Here is a 21,424-nt window from a genome sequence, read left to right on the forward strand (position 1 = left end):
CTATCCTTTAGAGATTTAAGGAAATATCTGTATACCAGTAAAGAACTCCACTAAACTAGTACTATCCTTTAGAGATTTAAGGAAATATCTGTATACCAGTAAAGAACTCCACTAAACTAGTACTATCCTTTAGAGATTTAAGGAAATATCTGTATACCAGTAAAGAACTCCACTAAACTAGTACTATCCTTTAGAGATTTAAGGAAATATCTGTATACCAGTAAAGAACTCCACTAAACTAGTACTATCCTTTAGAGATTTAAGGAAATATCTGTATACCAGTAAAGAACTCCACTAAACTAGTACTATCCTTTAGAGATTTAAGGAAATATCTGTATACCAGTAAAGAACTCCACTAAACTAGTACTATCCTTTAGAGATTTAAGGAAATATCTGTATACCAGTAAAGAACTCCACTAAACTAGTACTATCCTTTAGAGATTTAAGGAAATATCTGTATACCAGTAAAGAACTCCACTAAACTAGTACTATCCTTTAGAGATTTAAGGAAATATCTGTATACCAGTAAAGAACTCCACTAAACTAGTACTATCCTTTAGAGATTTAAGGAAATATCTGTATACCAGTAAAGAACTCCACTAAACTAGTACTATCCTTTAGAGATTTAAGGAAATATCTGTATACCAGTAAAGAACTCCACTAAACTAGTACTATCCTTTAGAGATTTAAGGAAATATCTGTATACCAGTAAAGAACTCCACTAAACTAGTACTATCCTTTAGAGATTTAAGGAAATATCTGTATACCAGTAAAGAACTCCACTAAACTAGTACTATCCTTTAGAGATTTAAGGAAATATCTGTATACCAGTAAAGAACTCCACTAAACTAGTACTATCCTTTAGAGATTTAAGGAAATATCTGTATACCAGTAAAGAACTCCACTAAACTAGTACTATCCTTTAGAGATTTAAGGAAATATCTGTATACCAGTAAAGAACTCCACTAAACTAGTACTATCCTTTAGAGATTTAAGGAAATATCTGTATACCAGTAAAGAACTCCACTAAACTAGTACTATCCTTTAGAGATTTAAGGAAATATCTGTATACCAGTAAAGAACTCCACTAAACTAGTACTATCCTTTAGAGATTTAAGGAAATATCTGTATACCAGTAAAGAACTCCACTAAACTAGTACTATCCTTTAGAGATTTAAGGAAATATCTGTATACCAGTAAAGAACTCCACTAAACTAGTACTATCCTTTAGAGATTTAAGGAAATATCTGTATACCAGTAAAGAACTCCACTAAACTAGTACTATCCTTTAGAGATTTAAGGAAATATCTGTATACCAGTAAAGAACTCCACTAAACTAGTACTATCCTTTAGAGATTTAAGGAAATATCTGTATACCAGTAAAGAACTCCACTAAACTAGTACTATCCTTTAGAGATTTAAGGAAATATCTGTATACCAGTAAAGAACTCCACTAAACTAGTACTATCCTTTAGAGATTTAAGGAAATATCTGTATACCAGTAAAGAACTCCACTAAACTAGTACTATCCTTTAGAGATTTAAGGAAATATCTGTATACCAGTAAAGAACTCCACTAAACTAGTACTATCCTTTAGAGATTTAAGGAAATATCTGTATACCAGTAAAGAACTCCACTAAACTAGTACTATCCTTTAGAGATTTAAGGAAATATCTGTATACCAGTAAAGAACTCCACTAAACTAGTACTATCCTTTAGAGATTTAAGGAAATATCTGTATACCAGTAAAGAACTCCACTAAACTAGTACTATCCTTTAGAGATTTAAGGAAATATCTGTATACCAGTAAAGAACTCCACTAAACTAGTACTATCCTTTAGAGATTTAAGGAAATATCTGTATACCAGTAAAGAACTCCACTAAACTAGTACTATCCTTTAGAGATTTAAGGAAATATCTGTATACCAGTAAAGAACTCCACTAAACTAGTACTATCCTTTAGAGATTTAAGGAAATATCTGTATACCAGTAAAGAACTCCACTAAACTAGTACTATCCTTTAGAGATTTAAGGAAATATCTGTATACCAGTAAAGAACTCCACTAAACTAGTACTATCCTTTAGAGATTTAAGGAAATATCTGTATACCAGTAAAGAACTCCACTAAACTAGTACTATCCTTTAGAGATTTAAGGAAATATCTGTATACCAGTAAAGAACTCCACTAAACTAGTACTATCCTTTAGAGATTTAAGGAAATATCTGTATACCAGTAAAGAACTCCACTAAACTAGTACTATCCTTTAGAGATTTAAGGAAATATCTGTATACCAGTAAAGAACTCCACTAAACTAGTACTATCCTTTAGAGATTTAAGGAAATATCTGTATACCAGTAAAGAACTCCACTAAACTAGTACTATCCTTTAGAGATTTAAGGAAATATCTGTATACCAGTAAAGAACTCCACTAAACTAGTACTATCCTTTAGAGATTTAAGGAAATATCTGTATACCAGTAAAGAACTCCACTAAACTAGTACTATCCTTTAGAGATTTAAGGAAATATCTGTATACCAGTAAAGAACTCCACTAAACTAGTACTATCCTTTAGAGATTTAAGGAAATATCTGTATACCAGTAAAGAACTCCACTAAATTAATAAATGTTTCCTGTTATCACGTTTGTGCTTTGTTTTATCATTAAGTTATGTTTTATTGTGAGGATTGCCAAACATTTAATAAATGTTTCCTGTTTTCACACTTGTGCTTTGTTTTATCATTAAGTTATGTTTTATTGTGAGGATTGCCAAACATTTAATAAATGTTTCCTGTTTTTACACTTGTGCTTTGTTTTATCATTAAGTTATGTTTTATTTTGATGATTCCCAAACATTTAATAAATGTTTCCTGTTATCTCGTTTGTGCTTTGTTTTATTATTATATTTTATTTTGAGGATTCCCATTTAATAAATGTTTCATGTTATCACGTTTGTGCTTTGTTTTATTATTAGGTTTTATTGTGAGGATTCCCAAACATTTAATAAATGTTTCCTGTTACCACGTTTGTGCTTTGTTTTATTATTATATCTTATTGTGAGGATTCCCAAACATTTAACAAATGTTTCCTGTTATCACGTTTGTGTTTTGTTTTATCATTAAATTATGTTTTATTTTGAGGATTCCCAAACATTTAATAAATGTTTCATGTTATCACGTTTGTGCTTTTGTTTTATTATTATGTTTTATTGTGAGGATTCCCAAACATTTAATAAATGTTTCCTATTATCACGTTTGTGTTTTGTTTTATCATTAACTGTAAAGGTTTATAAATATCAAATCGGAGTTTGATCGACACACCACAGTTTGTCGATAGAGTAATCAACAAGAGACAAACAAAGGGACAACATTTAGTTTTCTAAAATTGTCATTCAATTATTAAAAAAGTGAAGCATACTTTGTTTGAAAACAATGACGACCATTAATATGTCAAAGGAAAATTATTTTTATTCTTCAAAAGAATCAAGGAATTTGTGTTTACGTTTCGAGTTCTATTTGATGTGGTCGTTTTCGAAATGCCAGTAACGTGCAGCAACGTGCAAACGATTTTTTTCAAAGTATTGATGGCACGAGCGACTCTTTAGAGACAACATGAATCAAATGAACAACGGGGAAATCAAACTAAAATAGATATAAATTAATTATACGATTGTCTCTCAGTTTAACACTTCGCAAAACACAAATTTACATAAATTTTGTGAAACATTTCATCAAGGAAACAGGTGAAGGGTGATTAGTTAGAATTAAAAGTAAAATGTTAGAGTTTCAAGACGCTGATCTTTGTTGGTGCTTCGAGTTTCAAGTCGCTGACCTTTGTAAGTGATTAGAGTTTCAAGACATTGACCTTTGTTGGTGATTAGAGTTTCATGACGCTGACCTTTGTTGGTGATTAGTGTTTGAAGACATTGACCTTTGTTGGTGATTAGAGTTTCAAGACGCTGACCTTTGTTGGTGATTAGAGTTTCAAGACGCTGTCCTTTGTTGGTGATTAGAGTGTCAAGACGCTGACCTTTGTTAGTGATTAGAGTTTCAAGACGCTGACCTTTGTTGGTGATTAGAGCTTCAAGACATTGATCTTCGTTGGTGATTAGAGTTTCAAGACGCTGACCTTTGTTGATGCTTAAAGTTTCAAGACGCTGACACTTGTTGGTGTGTAACATGACAATAGGAATGATAAAATCCTGTTTAGAATGAAATTGATTCTTTACCGGTTTTATTTCGAACGTAGGTTGTTTGGTGACGGAACTGTTCGTGACCAGAAGCAAGCGACCTAATAATAAAAATCAGAACGAGAAAGAAATTTGATATTTAAAGATACTAGTCTCCGTGACAGGCTGATAAAAGATACTTAACGTTCCTAGTCAATATCAGAAAACTATCATAATTAGAATGCATTAGTTGGGAACCATTACTGTTAACGACATTTTTGGCCGTAATTCCAATAATATCTATTCGCTCTGGGTGAAACCTAGTGGTTAGCTTACCAAGATTAGAAATGCGACGATTTCTGTTCGAGTTCCATTGCTGAAAAAAACAACAAATTCCAGTGTAGATAGGTGGTTAGGGCATTCAATTCGTAATCTCAGGGTTACGGGTTTGAATCCCCATCCTACCAAGCGTGCTCGCCCTTTCAGCCGTGGGACGTTGTGATGTTATGGGCAATCTCATTCTTAGTTGATAAAAGACTAGCCCAAAAGTTGGTGATGATGACTAGCTACCTTCCCTTTAGTTTTACACTGTTAAATTAAGGACAGCTAGCGCAGATATCGCTCGTGTAGCTCTGTGTGAAAGTCAAAAACCGTTAACTCTAGGGCTACTCTTTTACCAACGAACAGTGAGATTGACCGTGACATTATAAGGCCTTCACGGTTAAAATGACGAGCATGTTTGGTGTGGCGGGGATTCGAACCCGCGACCCTCGGATTACGAGTCGATCGTACTAACCACCTAGCTATTCCAGAACAGACAATAATATATCACTATATTCGGACATCTTAAGAGATATACATTAGTTCCAAATTCTATGGTAAAACAATGTTGAATATTCTTTAAAATGTACTTTTAAAATATTTAAACATTGCAGAAAAACAATTAATCCAAATATCTATAAAGAAAAATAGGTTTGGTTCTTATATACAAAACACTAGTACAAGAAAGTGCGTAAATTACTAGTTAAGACTAACGATTTGGCAATTTGTTGTTTTTTACGCACATTGCTATGATGACAGAAAAGTGTGCGTAGTTTGTTAAAAACCAATAACTGTCAAGATTTTACTGTATGTAAATTATTAGCCACTGGGCTCACACAACCTTAAATCCGCCACTGCACACTTGGCTTATGACAGCTTACCATATCACTCTTGAGTGTGGATGGAAAGATTATTTCTGAAACCCTGTATACCCATTTCAGTGTTGTCATGCCGTCTTGTCCTTGACATTGAAATGTGTGAGGAAGAAGTATCCATCAAAACTTGGTACTTCTATATGACATGTTACATTATATCACAGACAGGAGCATCCCTAAAATTTTTGTGTCACTTAATCAGAGTAAGGCCTTTGATTGAGTTACCACAAATATTTGCGGTACGTTCTGGAGAGGTTTGGTTTTTACTCCAGCTTATGTACGAACTTTCTATACGTCTTCTTCGAGCACGTTCTTAGTGAATGGATACTTGATGCCCCTTTTAACATCTGTCAGGGTGTTCGTCAAGGACGTCCATTATCGCCATCTCTTTATGTGTTAATGATCGTACCTGCTCTCTCATCTGTATCACTAGGTTTCAATGTGTGGCCTTCGTTTCCCAGGTGGGGCATCCATCAAGTATGTAAGTTATGCAGATGATATGAACTGATTTCTAGAAAACCAAACATACCTGGGTTCAACAAGGGTGATTGTTAACAAGTACTCTCAGGGTAGTGCAGCTCAGCTCAACTACACTAAGTCTAGGGCTTGGGAGTTGGGCAAGTGGGCCTCATCTGCAGATACTCCATTTGATTTGGCATGGGCTTCCTCTCCAGTCAAGTGTTTTGGGATTCCCTTCATTGCCAGTCCTGAGGCTGCCTGTGGGAAGATGGTATAACGTGTCAGTTTGGCAGTTCAAGATTGTTACAGCCCTGCTAACTTGTTTGACAGAAGCGGTGAAGAGGAGGCTTCTCCACTTGTTATGGTATCTTGGTGAGATACTTCCTCTGAACGACTGCTGTGCGCGAGCTGTTGAGTGACATGTCTGTGGAGTGGTAAGACTGAGACAGTGTCTTGGTTGTCTTTAGTTAAGCCACCCTTCATGAGAGGAGTGGACATCCCACGTGTCTGGACCGAGTGCCTTTCTTGTCCACCACTATATGCTGTCTCTCTTGGGAGGATCATCCCTGTAGCCAACTGGCTCATTTCCTGATTGGTTCAGACATTTTTGTGTTTCACCGGGCCTGAATAAACCAATGTGTTTTAATTCTCCCACTTGGTATGCTGACACTGTTGCAGCGATCAGACGTTGTCACGTTATGCCACGTGATATTCCGGCGAATTCCAATACTCTCTGCCGTCTGCTTCCTCCAGACTGTATTCACAGGATAGAGCAACACCACCCCGCTCTTCCATGGAATGTTGTGCCATGTTGATATTTACATTCAGGGTTTCATGACATTTTACCGGTGAGAGAACGATTATACCTGTCCAGTATCAGTGTCGCCGAGTCATGTCATACTCAGGTATAGTGTCCTTTACATGTTGGTCCTTTGTTCGACATCGGAAGGAAGAAAGTGGCTCACCTTTTCCGTGTCCCATCGATCTCGGCTGAGACCGTTTTGATCACTTGCTGATCCCCGTTCACAGTGTCCTGGCCTTTACCTTTCACATCCCCATATCAGGGTCATCTGGCTTACCCGTACTCAATTCCTTTTTGAGGGGGCTCCAGTGTTGTTCTGTCAAATAAGACCAGATACAAACTGTTATTCCGCCTTGATGCGAACTATTAGTTACTGAATCGGAGGGACTCTTTATCATTGTTGGTGCCCGGACGTCTCACCGGTGTGCACGCTTGAGGGTAGCGGAATCAGACTGATTTTCTAGATTGTCTGTTCTATGTAATTATTGTTTATTTGTATTTTCATAATTTTTTTATCTATTTTGTGTGTACTTTTTTGTATCCTATAATTTTTTTTGTACATAATGTATATTATGTGGAATGTTTGTTTGTATGGCTGTTTTTTTGTAATTAAATCCTTCTTAATTTTTGGGTTTTTAAATTTTTCTTTAAGCTTTGTATTTCATTTTTTTCTGTAATTCTCTTTAGTCATTTGTAATTTTCTACTTTCATTTCTGTTGTTTGTTTTTTGGATTTAGTTACTTGTACATATCAGTACATATTGTTTTATGCGCAGATTCATTTTTTAATTTAATATTTAGTGTATATATGCATGTGTGTATACATATCTTTTTTCTAATTTCTCCTTTTGTAATTTTCGTGTTCACTAACATAGCTGTATGTACTGTATATTTATATGTTTTTGTTATTTCATTCCATATCATTGTTGTACATTTTTGTATACACTTGGTGTTTTGTTCCTTGTATTGTTATTGTGTATAATAAATTGAAAATCTGGAATGCTAACTTGAAGAGGTAAGTTTTATCTTACCACCAGATGTCAGTACCTTTCATTTTTATTTATTTCATTTTAATATTTATATTTTTCTTATTCTCTCATGGGAGAGCAGTCACCTTCCACAACAGGCAGTGAAGGGTGATACAGATGTGGGATGTTGAGCACCCACATCTCACTCTTCTAATTTCTAATTTTCTTATGTGAGACTAGCGAATTGGAGCTGCAATGTGGGTCCTATTTCAACAGTCATTTCCAAAATATAGGATACATTTTATAATCTCACGTTGTAACACGAACTCTAGAATCACTTTATGGAGAAAACAAAATGTGCAGCGTATTTTTTTAATTTCATGCAGTGTGTTTTGGTTTACGAATTGAATATTGTATGGTTATAATATATATATAATTGTTTTAATATTTACATATTTTCCACTAGTTATTTTTTTCATTAGAGTGGTAATATCATAATGGTTCCTATTACATTGTTTTTACCTGTAAATAGATGTTTAATAATTAGTTAACACTTATTTAAACGTTTTATGGATCTGTTACTTATCTAATAATTGCCACCAGGAGGTCAGATTGGCTGATTGACATACCATTATCACATTTTGTTTATAATTAATATTGCAATGTTCTGTCTTTCTTTGTTCAAACCTCTTATTCTTCAAATAGTGAACCCTGTACGAACTTATCTGACACAATAGTTACGCTTCACTGTCAGATTTACTCACTGATTCGAAATACTGAGTTTGTTTTAAGGGCAACGGGACATGAACTTTGTAATCCACAGTCTTGATATGTTAACCACTAGAACAGTTTTCTATAGAGTCCGAAGAAATTGTGTGTATAGTTTTGTCTCTTGTAGAAATGTTTGTTTCGTGGACGAGATGCTGGTAGGTTAAGTTACATTTCATGGAAGCAGACATGCGCATAACAATTAATTAAAGACATTTTAATAAATTAAGTCTGTGTTGTAGTACACATAAGAAAGGCATTGAAACTAAAGAACAAAATAGAATAAAAATAAATCATCTCTATGAGGTTCTTCCTGTTTCACAGATGACCACATAGCTCTTTTAAATACACCTGTAAATCATCTCTATGAGGTTCTTCCTGTTTCACAGATGATCACATAGCTCTTTTAAATACACCTGTAAATCATCTCTATGAGGTTCTTCCTGTTTCACAGATGATCACATAGCTCTTATAAATACACCTGTAAATCATCTCTATCAGGTTCTTCCTGTTTCACACATGTTCACATAGCTCTTTTAAATACAACTGTAAATCATCTCTATGAGGTTCTTCCTGTTTCACACATGTTCACATAGCTCTTTTAAATACACCTGTAAATCATCTCTATGAGGTTCTTCCTGTTTCACATATCTCTTAAATAAACCTGTAAATCATCTCTATCAGGTTCTTCCTGTCTCACAGATGATCAAAGAGCTCGTTTAAATACACCTGTAAATCATCTCTATGAGGTTCTTCCTGTTTCACAGATGATCACATAGCTATTTTAAATACACCTGTAAATCATCTCTACGAGGTTCTTCCTGTTTCACACATGTTCACATTTCTCTTTTAAATACAACTGTAAATCATCTCTATGAGGTTCTTCCTGTTTCACAGATGATCACATATCTCTTTTAAATACACCTGTAAATCATCTCTATCAGGTTCTTCCTGTCTCACAGATGATCAAAGATCTCTTTTAAATACAACAGTAAAATATCTCTATTAGGTTTTTCCTGTTTCACAGATGATCACATATCTCTTTTAAATACACCTGTAGATCATCTCTGTGAGGTTCTTCCTGTTTCACACATGTTCGCATAGCTCTTTTAAATACAACTGTGAATCATCTCTGTGAGGTTCTTCCCGTTTCTCACATGTTCACATAGCTCTTTTAAATACACCTGTAAATCATCTCTATGAGGTTCTTCCTGTTTCACACATCTTCACATAGCTCTTTTAAATACACCTGCAAATCATCTCTATCAGGTTCTTCCTGTTTCACACATCTTCACATAGCTCTTTTAAATACACCTGCAAATCATCTCTATCAGGTTCTTCCTGTTTCACAGATGATCACATAGCTCTTTTAAATACACCTGCAAATCATCTCTATGAGGTTCTTCCTGTTTCACACATGTTCACATAGCTCTTTTAAATACATCTGTAAATCATCTCTATGAGGTTCTTTCTGTTTCACACATGATCATATACCTCATTTAAATACACCTGTAAAACATCTCTATGAGGTTCTTCCTGTTTCTCACATGTTCACATAGCTCTTTTAAATACACCTGCAAATCATCTCTATCAGGTTCTTCCTGTTTCACACATGTTCACATAGCTCTTTTAAATACACCTGTAAATCATCTCTATGAGGTTCTTCCTGTTTCACAGATGATCACATATTCACCTGTATAGATCTGTGAACTACTTTTAACCATTTTTTGTAGCTTATAATATGTTTCATCTCAACAAAATATTATCAGAAGATTTGTTTTAATAAAATAACAGATGATTTTGTTTATTTTTTGTTTCAGAGTTTCGCACAGGCAACACTAGGGCATTTATGTAATACCGTTCCTACTTTTTAACTGATAGTCCCGAATGAAAGCGGCTAGACAACATTAAATGCCATCTATTGCGCTACCATTTGATGATCGAATAGTGAGATTTGACTGTCATACACAATACACCTATGACGCATGAAATTAGGAAGCCTCTTTGGTGGGTAACTGTAACGAACCGTGAATCGTTGGATTCACAGTCCGGGTTTGGTAGTAGCTGTTCTAAACTCGGGCTGATATTTTACTACAACCAAATCTTCCAGTGACCGCTTCGACATTAAAGTCACATGTATGCATACTTACAACAAAATATTAGTGCTAACTGGTTACAGAACAATGATAATGACCAATACTGAACTCTACAATATTATATATTCCTTATGGTTTTTGCTTGTTTGAAGTTAAATATTCGAGTAATGTGAATGACAAAACTATCTTTTCACCTGAGAACTCATTCAAGTGCAGTTTGTATTCTTATAGGTTAAAAAAACTACTGCTTCTTTTCGTTAGTAAAATATTTGATAAGAGTTGAAAATTTAGGCTTTGGGTCAAAACTCCTCAATACAGAATTAGTTATTTGACAAAAGATCAAACTGTTAATTATTTATTATAACAAGAATAAACTGTGAAGAATTTCTATAGTCATTAAGGCCCTCCAGAGGGGGGGGTCAGTATTAAATTGTTTGTTTGTTTGTTTTTAACCACCCACATCCAACTCTTAGGCTACTCTTTTACCAACGAATAGTGGGATTGACCGTCACATTATAAAGCCTCCACGGCTGAAAAGGGTGTGACAGGGATTCGAACCCGTGATCCCCAGATTACGAGTCGCATGCCTGAACCCACCTGGCCATGCCAGGCCCAGTATTAAATATATAAACTGGAAAGATAAAATCCTTGGTTAGATTCCTGCTAAAACATAAACGGTGTTATATTAATATTGTCTTTAATTGATATTTTACCAGTGATCTTAAAGAAATCTGTTCGCTTTTTCAATTTATGTAAAACTTCTGCTGTTCATTCATCAAACAAATTTGTTTAGATAAAAACAAAGTACCGTAGAACAAAAATCATATATAAAAACAAGCTTATTACGTTGTTTTACAGGTTTATAGATGACAACCAACTCTCCGATAACCAGGTTTATAGACCACCAACTTTTCCATTACCAGGTATATAGATAACCAACTCTCACATTACCAGGTTTATAGATAACCAACTCTCATATTACCAGGTTTATAGATAACCAACTCTCATATTACCAGGTTTATAGATAACCAACTCTCCCATAACCAGGTTTATAGATAACCAACTCTCCCATTACCAGGTTTATAGATAACCAACTCTCCCATTACCAGGTTTATAGATAACCAACTCTCCAATTACCAGGTTTATAGATAACAAACTCTTCAATTACCAAGTTTATAGATAACCAACTCTCCCATTACCAGGTTTATAGATAACCAACTCTCCCATTACCAGGTTTATAGATAACCAACTCTCCCATTACCAGGTTTATAGATAACCAACTCTCCAATTACCAGGTTTATAGATAACAAACTCTTCAATTACCAAGTTTATAGATAACCAACTCTCCCATTACCAGGTTTATAGATAACCAACTCTCCCATTACCAGGTTTATAGATAACAAACTCTTCAATTACCAAGTTTATAGATAACCAACTCTCCCATTACCAGGTTTATAGATAACCAACTTTCCCATTACCAGGTTTCCCATAGATAACCAACTCTCCCATTACCAGGTTTATAGATAACCAACTCTCCAATTACCAGGTTTATAGATAACAAACTCTTCAATTACCAAGTTTATAGATAACCAACTCTCCCATTACCAGGTTTATAGATAACCAACTCTCACATTACCAGGTTTATAGATAACCAACTCTCACATTACCAGGTTTATAGATAACCAACTCTCCCATTACCAGGTTTATAGATAACCAACTCTCCCATTACCAGGTTTATAGATAACCAACTCTCCAATTACCAGGTTTATAGATAACAAACTCTTCAATTACCAGGTTTATAGATAACCAACTCTCCCATTACCAGGTTTATAGATAACCAACTCTCCAATTCCTGGGTTTATAGATAACAAACTCTCCAATTCCCGGGTTTATAGATAACCAACTCTTCCATTGCCAGGTTTATAGATAACCAACTTTCCCATTACCAGGTTTATAGATAACCAACTCTCCCATTACCAGGTTTATAGATAACCAACTCTCCCATTACCAGGTTTATAGATAACCAACTCTCCCATTACCAGGTTTATAGATAACCAACTCTCCAATTACCAGGTTTATAGATAACCAACTCTTCCAATTACCAGGTTTATAGATAACCAACTCTCCCATTACCAGGTTTATAGATAACCAACTCTCCCATTCCCAGGTTTATAGATAACCAACTCTTCCCATTGCCAGGTTTATAGATAACCAACTCTTCCATTGCCAGGTTTATAGATAACCAACTTTCCCATTACCAGGTTTATAGATAACCAACTCTCCCATTACCAGGTTTATAGATAACCAACTCTCCCATTACCAGGTTTATAGATAACCAACTCTCCCATTACCAGGTTTATAGATAACCAACTCTCCCATTACCAGGTTTATAGATAACCAACTCTCCCATTACCAGGTTTATAGATAACCAACTCTCCCATTACCAGGTTTATAGATAACCAACTCTCCCATTACCAGGTTTATAGATAACCAACTCTCCCATTACCAGGTTTATAGATAACCAACTCTCCAATTACCAGGTTTATAGATAACCAACTCTCCCATTACCAGGTTTATAGATAACCAACTCTCCCATTACCAGGTTTATAGATAACCAACTCTCCATTACCAGGTTTATAGATAACCAACTCTCCCATTACCAGGTTTATAGATAACCAACTCTCCCATTACCAGGTTTATAGATAACCAACTCTCCAATTACCAGGTTTATAGATAACAAACTCTTCAATTACCAAGTTTATAGATAACCAACTCTCCCATTACCAGGTTTATAGATAACCAACTCTCCAATTCCAGGTTTATAGATAACCAACTCTCCAATTACCAGGTTTATAGATAACCAACTCTCCATTACCAGGTTTATAGATAACCAACTCTCCCATTACCAGGTTTATAGATAACCAACTCTCCCATTACCAGGTTTATAGATAACCAACTCTCCCATTACCAGGTTTATAGATAACCAACTCTCCCATTACCAGGTTTATAGATAACCAACTCTCCATTACCAGGTTTATAGATAACCAACTCTCCAATTACCAGGTTTATAGATAACCAACTCTCCAATTACCAGGTTTATAGATAACCAACTCTTCCATTACCAGGTTTATAGATAACCAACTCTTCCATTACCAGGTTTATAGATAACCAACTCTCCCATTACCAGGTTTATAGATAACCAACTCTCCCATTACCAGGTTTATAGATAACCAACTCTCCCATTACCAGGTTTATAGATAACCAACTCTCCCATTACCAGGTTTATAGATAACCAACTCTCCCATTACCAGGTTTATAGATAACCAACTCTCCATTACCAGGTTTATAGATAACCAACTCTTCAATTACCAGGTTTATAGATAACCAACTCTCCCATTACCAGGTTTACAGATAACCAACTCTCCAATTACCGGGTTTATAGATAACCAACTCTTCCATTACCAGGTTTATAGATAACCAACTCTTCCATTACCAGGTTTATAGATAACCAACTCTCCCATTACCAGGTTTATAGATAACCCAACTTTATAGATAACCAACTCTCCCATTACCAGGTTTATAGATAACCAACTCTCCCATTACCAGGTTTATAGATAACCAACTCTCCCATTACCAGGTTTATAGATAACCAACTCTCCCATTACCAGGTTTATAGATAACCAACTCTCCCATTACCAGGTTTATAGATAACAAACTCTTCAATTACCAAGTTTATAGATAACCAACTATCCCATTACCAGGTTTATAGATAACCAACTTTCCCATTACCAGGTTTATAGATAACCAACTCTCCCATAACCAGGTTTATAGATAACCAACTCTCCAATTACCAGGTTTATAGATAACAAACTCTTCAATTACCAAGTTTATAGATAACCAACTCTCCCATTACCAGGTTTATAGATAACCAACTCTCACATTACCAGGTTTATAGATAACCAACTCTCATATTACCAGGTTTATAGATAACCAACTCTCCCATTACCAGGTTTATAGATAACCAACTCTCTCATTACCAGGTTTATAGATAACCAACTTTCCCATTACCAGGTTTATAGATAACCAACTCTCCCATTACCAGGTTTATAGATAACCAACTCTCCAATTACCAGGTTTATAGATAACAAACTCTTCAATTACCAGGTTTATAGATAACCAACTCTCCCATTACCAGGTTTATAGATAACCAACTCTCCCATTACCAGGTTTATAGATAACCAACTCTCCCATTACCAGGTTTATAGATATTTGGTATCATTTGTTTGTATAACTTTAAATTATACAACTGTTGATCATTCAGTATACATCGTAAATCAAAGACATTGAAGTAACTTTTCTCAAGTTAATTTTCTTCGTGTAATCCTTCTCTAGTGGCAGTAATTAGTCTTTTGTAAATCGAACATGCTAATCTCATAAAGGGTTACCCATGGATGTAGTTCCGTATCTCTGACCAGTGCTTTCTACGTGTAGTGTTAAAATATATACGGATTTTACATACCATCACTGTGTCCCAAGTTAAGGTTCAACATCCAGGATTACTCAAGTAATTAATATCACCCGCTAGTACAGCGGTATGTCTATGGATTTACAACGCTAAAATCAGGGGTTTGATTTCCCTCGGTGGGCTCAGCAGATAGCCCGATGAGGCTTTGCTATAAGAAAACACACACAAACATTTAATAAAGTCAACACCACAACGATGTTACTAAACTATAATGCAATCAACTGTGGTATTTTATTAAGACAACGATGTTACTAAACTATAATACAACCAACTTTAGTATTTTATTTAGACAAGGATGTTACAAAAGTAAAATACAACCAACTTTAGTATTTTATTTAGACAACGATGTTACTAAACTATAATACAACCAACTGTAGTATTTTATTCAGACAACGATGTTACTAAACTATAATACAACCAACTTTAGTATTTTATTTAGACAACGATGTTACTAAACTATAATACAACCAACTTTAGTATTTTATTTAGACAACGATGTTACTAAACTATAATACAACCAACTTTCATATTTTATTTAGACAACGATGTTACTAAACTATAATACAACCAACTTTAGTATTTTATTTAGACAACGATGTTACTAAACTATAATACAACCAACTGTAGTATTTTATTTAGACAACGATGTTACTAAACTATAATACAACCAACTGTAGTATTTTATTTATTTGAGACAACGATGTTACTAAACTATAATACAACCAACTTTAGTATTTTATTTAGACAACGATGTTACTAAACTATAATACAACCAACTTTAGTATTTTATTTAGACAACGATGTTACTAAACTATAATACAACCAACTTTAGTATTTTATTTAGACAACGATGTTACTAAACTATAATACAACCAACTGTAGTATTTTATTTAGACAACGATGTTACTAAACTATAATACAACCAACTTTAGTATTTTATTTAGACAACGATGTTACTAAACTATAATACAACCAACTTTAGTATTTTATTTAGACAACGATGTTACTAAACTATAATACAACCAACTTTAGTATTTTATTTAGACAACGATGTTACTAAACTATAATACAACCAACTTTAGTATTTTATTTAGACAACGATGTTACTAAACTATAATACAACCAACTTTAGTATTTTATTTAGACAACGATGTTACTAAACTATAATACAACCAACTTTATATTTTATTTGACACGATGTTACTAAACTATAATACAACCAACTTTAGTATTTTATTTAGACAACGATGTTACTAAACTATAATACAACCAACTTCCATTCAGACAACGATGTTACTAAACTATAATACAACCAACTTTATTTTTGAGACAACGATGTTACTAAACTATAATACAACCAACTTTAGTATTTTATTTAGACAACGATGTTACTAAACTATAATACAACCAACTTTAGTATTTTATTTAGACAACGATGTTACTAAACTATAATACAACCAACTTTATATTTTATTTAGACAACGATGTTACTAAACTATAATACAACCAACTTTAGTATTTTATTTGAACAACGATGTTACTAAACTATAATACAACCAACTTTAGTATTTTATTTAACAACGATGTTACTAAACTATAATACAAGCAACTTCCATATTTTATTGAGACAACGATGTTACTAAACTATAATACAAGCAGCTTCCATATTTTATTGAGACAATGATGTTACTAAACTATAATACAACCAGCTTTCTTATTTTATTGAGACAGCGATGTCACTGAACTATAATGTAACGTTAGCTTTCTGAAACTGTTTGTATCACTTTTATGTAATGTAAACAGTTTTTTATTAACGCTATGAGTACAAACTGTTTGTTACTGTAAATCTTCACAGTGTGAACCCTCAAACAGTTTGAGACTTACATCTTTAATCCCAGTACAATATTTGGTATATCATTACAATTTTGGTACGCCAAGACATTTATCAAAGTTCTTATTTCCAGTATATATTTTCAAACAAGTCAAAATGAAGAGAGAAGTTTGTATTTCCCTTTCATATTCTCAGCAGTGATAAATCTGTTTGAAGAACGTGGGTCGTGAGATGAATGTAATACAGCAATATGCTATTCTCTATACACACAAGTGAGATCCTAATGGAATACAGTAATATGCTATTCTCTATCACACACAAGTGAGATCCTAATGGAATACAGCAATATGCTATTCTCTATCACACACAAGTGAGATCCTAATGGAATACAGCAATATGCTATTCTCTATCACACACAAGTGAGATCCTAATGGAATACAGCAATATGCTATTCTCTATCACACACAAGTGAGATCCTAATGGAATACAGCAATATGCTATTCTCTGTCACACACAAGTGAGATCCTAATGGAATACAGCAATATGCTATTCTCTGAGATCACACACAAGTGAGATCTAATGGAATACAGCAATATGCTATTCTCTATCACACACAAGTGAGATCCTAATGGAATACAGCAATATGCTATTCTCTGAGATCCTAATGGAATACAGCAATATGCACACACACACAAGTGTGAGATCCTAATGGAATACAGCAATATGCTATTCTCTATCACACACAAGTGAGATCCTAATGGAATACAGCAATATGCTATTCTCTATCACACACAAGTGAGATCCTAATGGAATACAGCAATATGCTATTCTCTGTCACACACAAGTGAGATCCTAATGGAATACAGCAATATGCTATTCTCTATCACACACAAGTGAGATCCTAATGGAATACAGCAATATGCTATTCTCTGTCACACACACACAAGTGAGATCCTAATGTGAGATCCTAATGGAATACAGCAATATGCTATTCTCTATCACACGTGACAAGTGAGATCCTAATGGAATACAGCAATATGCTATTCTCTATCACACACAAGTGAGATCCTAATGGAATACAGCAATATGCTATTCTCTATCACACACAAGTGAGATCCTAATGGAATACAGCAATATGCTATTCTCTATCACACACAAGTGAGATCCTAATGGAATACAGCAATATGCTATTCTCTATCACACACAAGTGAGATCCTAATGGAATACAGCAATATGCTATTCTCTATCACACACAAGTGAGATCCTAATGGAATACAGCAATATGCTATTCTCTATCACACACAAGTGAGATCCTAATGGAATACAGCAATATGCTATTCTCTATCACACACAAGTGAGATCCTAATGGAATACAGCAATATGCTATTCTCTATCACACACAAGTGAGATCCTAATGGAATACAGCAATATGCTATTCTCTATCACACACAAGTGAGATCCTAATGGAATACAGCAATATGCTATTCTCTATCACACACAAGTGAGATCCTAATGGAATACAGCAATATGCTATTCTCTATCACACACAAGTGAGATCCTAATGGAATACAGCAATATGCTATTCTCTATCACACACAAGTGAGATCCTAATGGAATACAGCAATATGCTATTCTCTATCACACACAAGTGAGATCCTAATGGAATACAGCAATATGCTATTCTCTATCACACACAAGTGAGATCCTAATGGAATACAGCAATATGCTATTCTCTATCACACACAAGTGAGATCCTAATGGAATACAGCAATATGCTATTCTCTATCACACACAAGTGAGATCCTAATGGAATACAGCAATATGCTATTCTCTATCACACACAAGTGAGATCCTAATGGAATACAGCAATATGCTATTCTCTATCACACACAAGTGAGATCCTAATGGAATACAGCAATATGCTATTCTCTATCACACACAAGTGAGATCCTAATGGAATACAGCAATATGCTATTCTCTATCACACACAAGTGAGATCCTAATGGAATACAGCAATATGCTATTCTCTATCACACACAAGTGAGATCCTAATGGAATACAGCAATATGCTATTCTCTATCACACACAAGTGAGATCCTAATGGAATACAGCAATATGCTATTCTCTATCACACACAAGTGAGATCCTAATGGAATACAGCAATATGCTATTCTCTCCTATCACACACAAGTGAGATCCTGGAATGGAATACAGCAAGTGATCCTGGAATACAGCAATATGCTATTCTCTATCACACACAAGTGAGATCCTAATGGAATACAGCAATATGCTATTCTCTATCACACACAAGTGAGATCCTAATGGAATACAGCAATATGCTATTCTCTATCACACACAAGTGAGATCCTAATGGAATACAGCAATATGCTATTCTCTATCACACACAAGTGAGATCCTAATGGAATACAGCAATATGCTATTCTCTATCACACACAAGTGAGATCCTAATGGAATACAGCAATATGCTATTCTCTATCACACACAAGTGAGATCCTAATGGAATACAGCAATATGCTATTCTCTATCACACACAAGTGAGATCCTAATGGAATACAGCAATATGCTATTCTCTATCACACACAAGTGAGATCCTAATGGAATACAGCAATATGCTATTCTCTATCACACACAAGTGAGATCCTAATGGAATACAGCAATATGCTATTCTCTATCACACACAATGTGAGATCCTAATGGAATACAATGGAATACAGCAATATGCTCTATCACACACACAGTGAGATCCTAATGGAATACAGCAATATGCTATTCTCTATCACACACAAGTGAGATCCTAATGGAATACAGCAATATGCTATTCTCTGATCACACACAAGTGAGATCCTAATGGAATACAGCAATATGCTATTCTCTATCACACACAAGTGAGATCCTAATGGAATACAGCAATATGCTATTCTCTATCACACACAAGTGAGATCCTAATGGAATACAGCAATATGCTATTCTCTATCACACACAAGTGAGATCCTAATGGAATACAGCAATATGCTATTCTCTATCACACACAAGTGAGATCCTAATGGAATACAGCAATATGCTATTCTCTATCACACACAAGTGAGATCCTAATGGAATACAGCAATATGCTATTCTCTATCACACACAAGTGAGATCCTAATGGAATACAGCAATATGCTATTCTCTATCACACACAAGTGAGATCCTAATGGAATACAGCAATATGCTATTCTCTATCACACACAAGTGAGATCCTAATGGAATACAGCAATATGCTATTCTCTATCACACACAAGTGAGATCCTAATGGAATACAGCAATATGCTATTCTCTATCACACACAAGTGAGATCCTAATGGAATACAGCAATATGCTATTCTCTATCACACACAAGTGAGATCCCAATGGAATACAGCAATATGCTATTCTCTATCACACACAAGTGAGATCCCAATGGAATACAGCAATATGCTATTCTCTATCACACACAAGTGAGATCCTAATGGAATACAGCAATATGTTATTCTCTATCACACACAAGTGAGATCCTAATGGAATACAGCAATATGCTATTCTCTATCACACACAAGTGAGATCCTTATGGAATACAGCAATATGCTGTTCTCTATCACACACAAGTGAGATCCTAATGGAATACAGCAATATGCTATTCTCCATCACACACAAGTGAGATCATAATGGAATACAGCAATATGCTATTCTCTATCACACACAAGTGAGATCCTAATGGAATACAGCAATATGCTATTCTCTATCACACATAAGACACCTTTCTTCATTTACAGGAGGCTACTATTTAGAATACCTTGGTGTCTTCTTCAACTACCATCTCAGCCGAGCTTAGCCTTTTCTCCTTTGCTTGCAAATTGTGGAGTGCAATTGCTGTAATTTTAATAGCAAGCTAAAAATTAGCTAGTCTTTATGTGAGTCTTCAGAATACAAACAGTGATCTTTCTTTACCTTTGTTTGGTAGTAATGATAATATTTTTACAGTCTAAAGTTTTGGAAATAATTATATGAAAATGAACTGCACTGTAGTTGGTTGTTATGTAATAAATTTAAAGTGCAACACCTATAAAAATGCAAGCAATCATACTCTCTTCAGTAGTAATGGTAATAATCCCCTAATAGCTCATAATACTGGAGATCAAAGTTGTAGTTGGCTAAGAATATTCTATGCAAAACATTGTGGTTAGGCTTTCTATTTTTGTAGAATATGGTATGTGATACTGGTGTTGTTAATAACAAAAGTTGAGGTAGAAAACTAAAATGAAGTATTTTAGTGTATATTCTTTATGTGATAGGTGAAGGTTGAATACAGATCTTTTCACTGTGTTACCCCAGCTGGAAATGGATTAAGAGGAGCTACTCTTCAATGTAGAAATGGAATCTCAGTTCCATGCTGTAAAGGTTGCATGTGAGGGTCTTCCTCATTCAATTTAACATATGAGGAGCAAGAATTGTGCTGAAGGGAAGAGCATAAAATTGAAAAACACAATTGTGATGAACAAACTGTATCAAATGTCTAGAGGATGGAGCAATCAGGATGTGGTCATTCACAGTTCAGGTGAAAATGGCCAATGGAGAGAA

Source organism: Tachypleus tridentatus, unplaced genomic scaffold, assembly GCF_004210375.1.
Source record: "Tachypleus tridentatus isolate NWPU-2018 unplaced genomic scaffold, ASM421037v1 Hic_cluster_1, whole genome shotgun sequence".
Classification (NCBI taxonomy): Eukaryota; Metazoa; Arthropoda; class Merostomata; order Xiphosura; family Limulidae; genus Tachypleus; species Tachypleus tridentatus.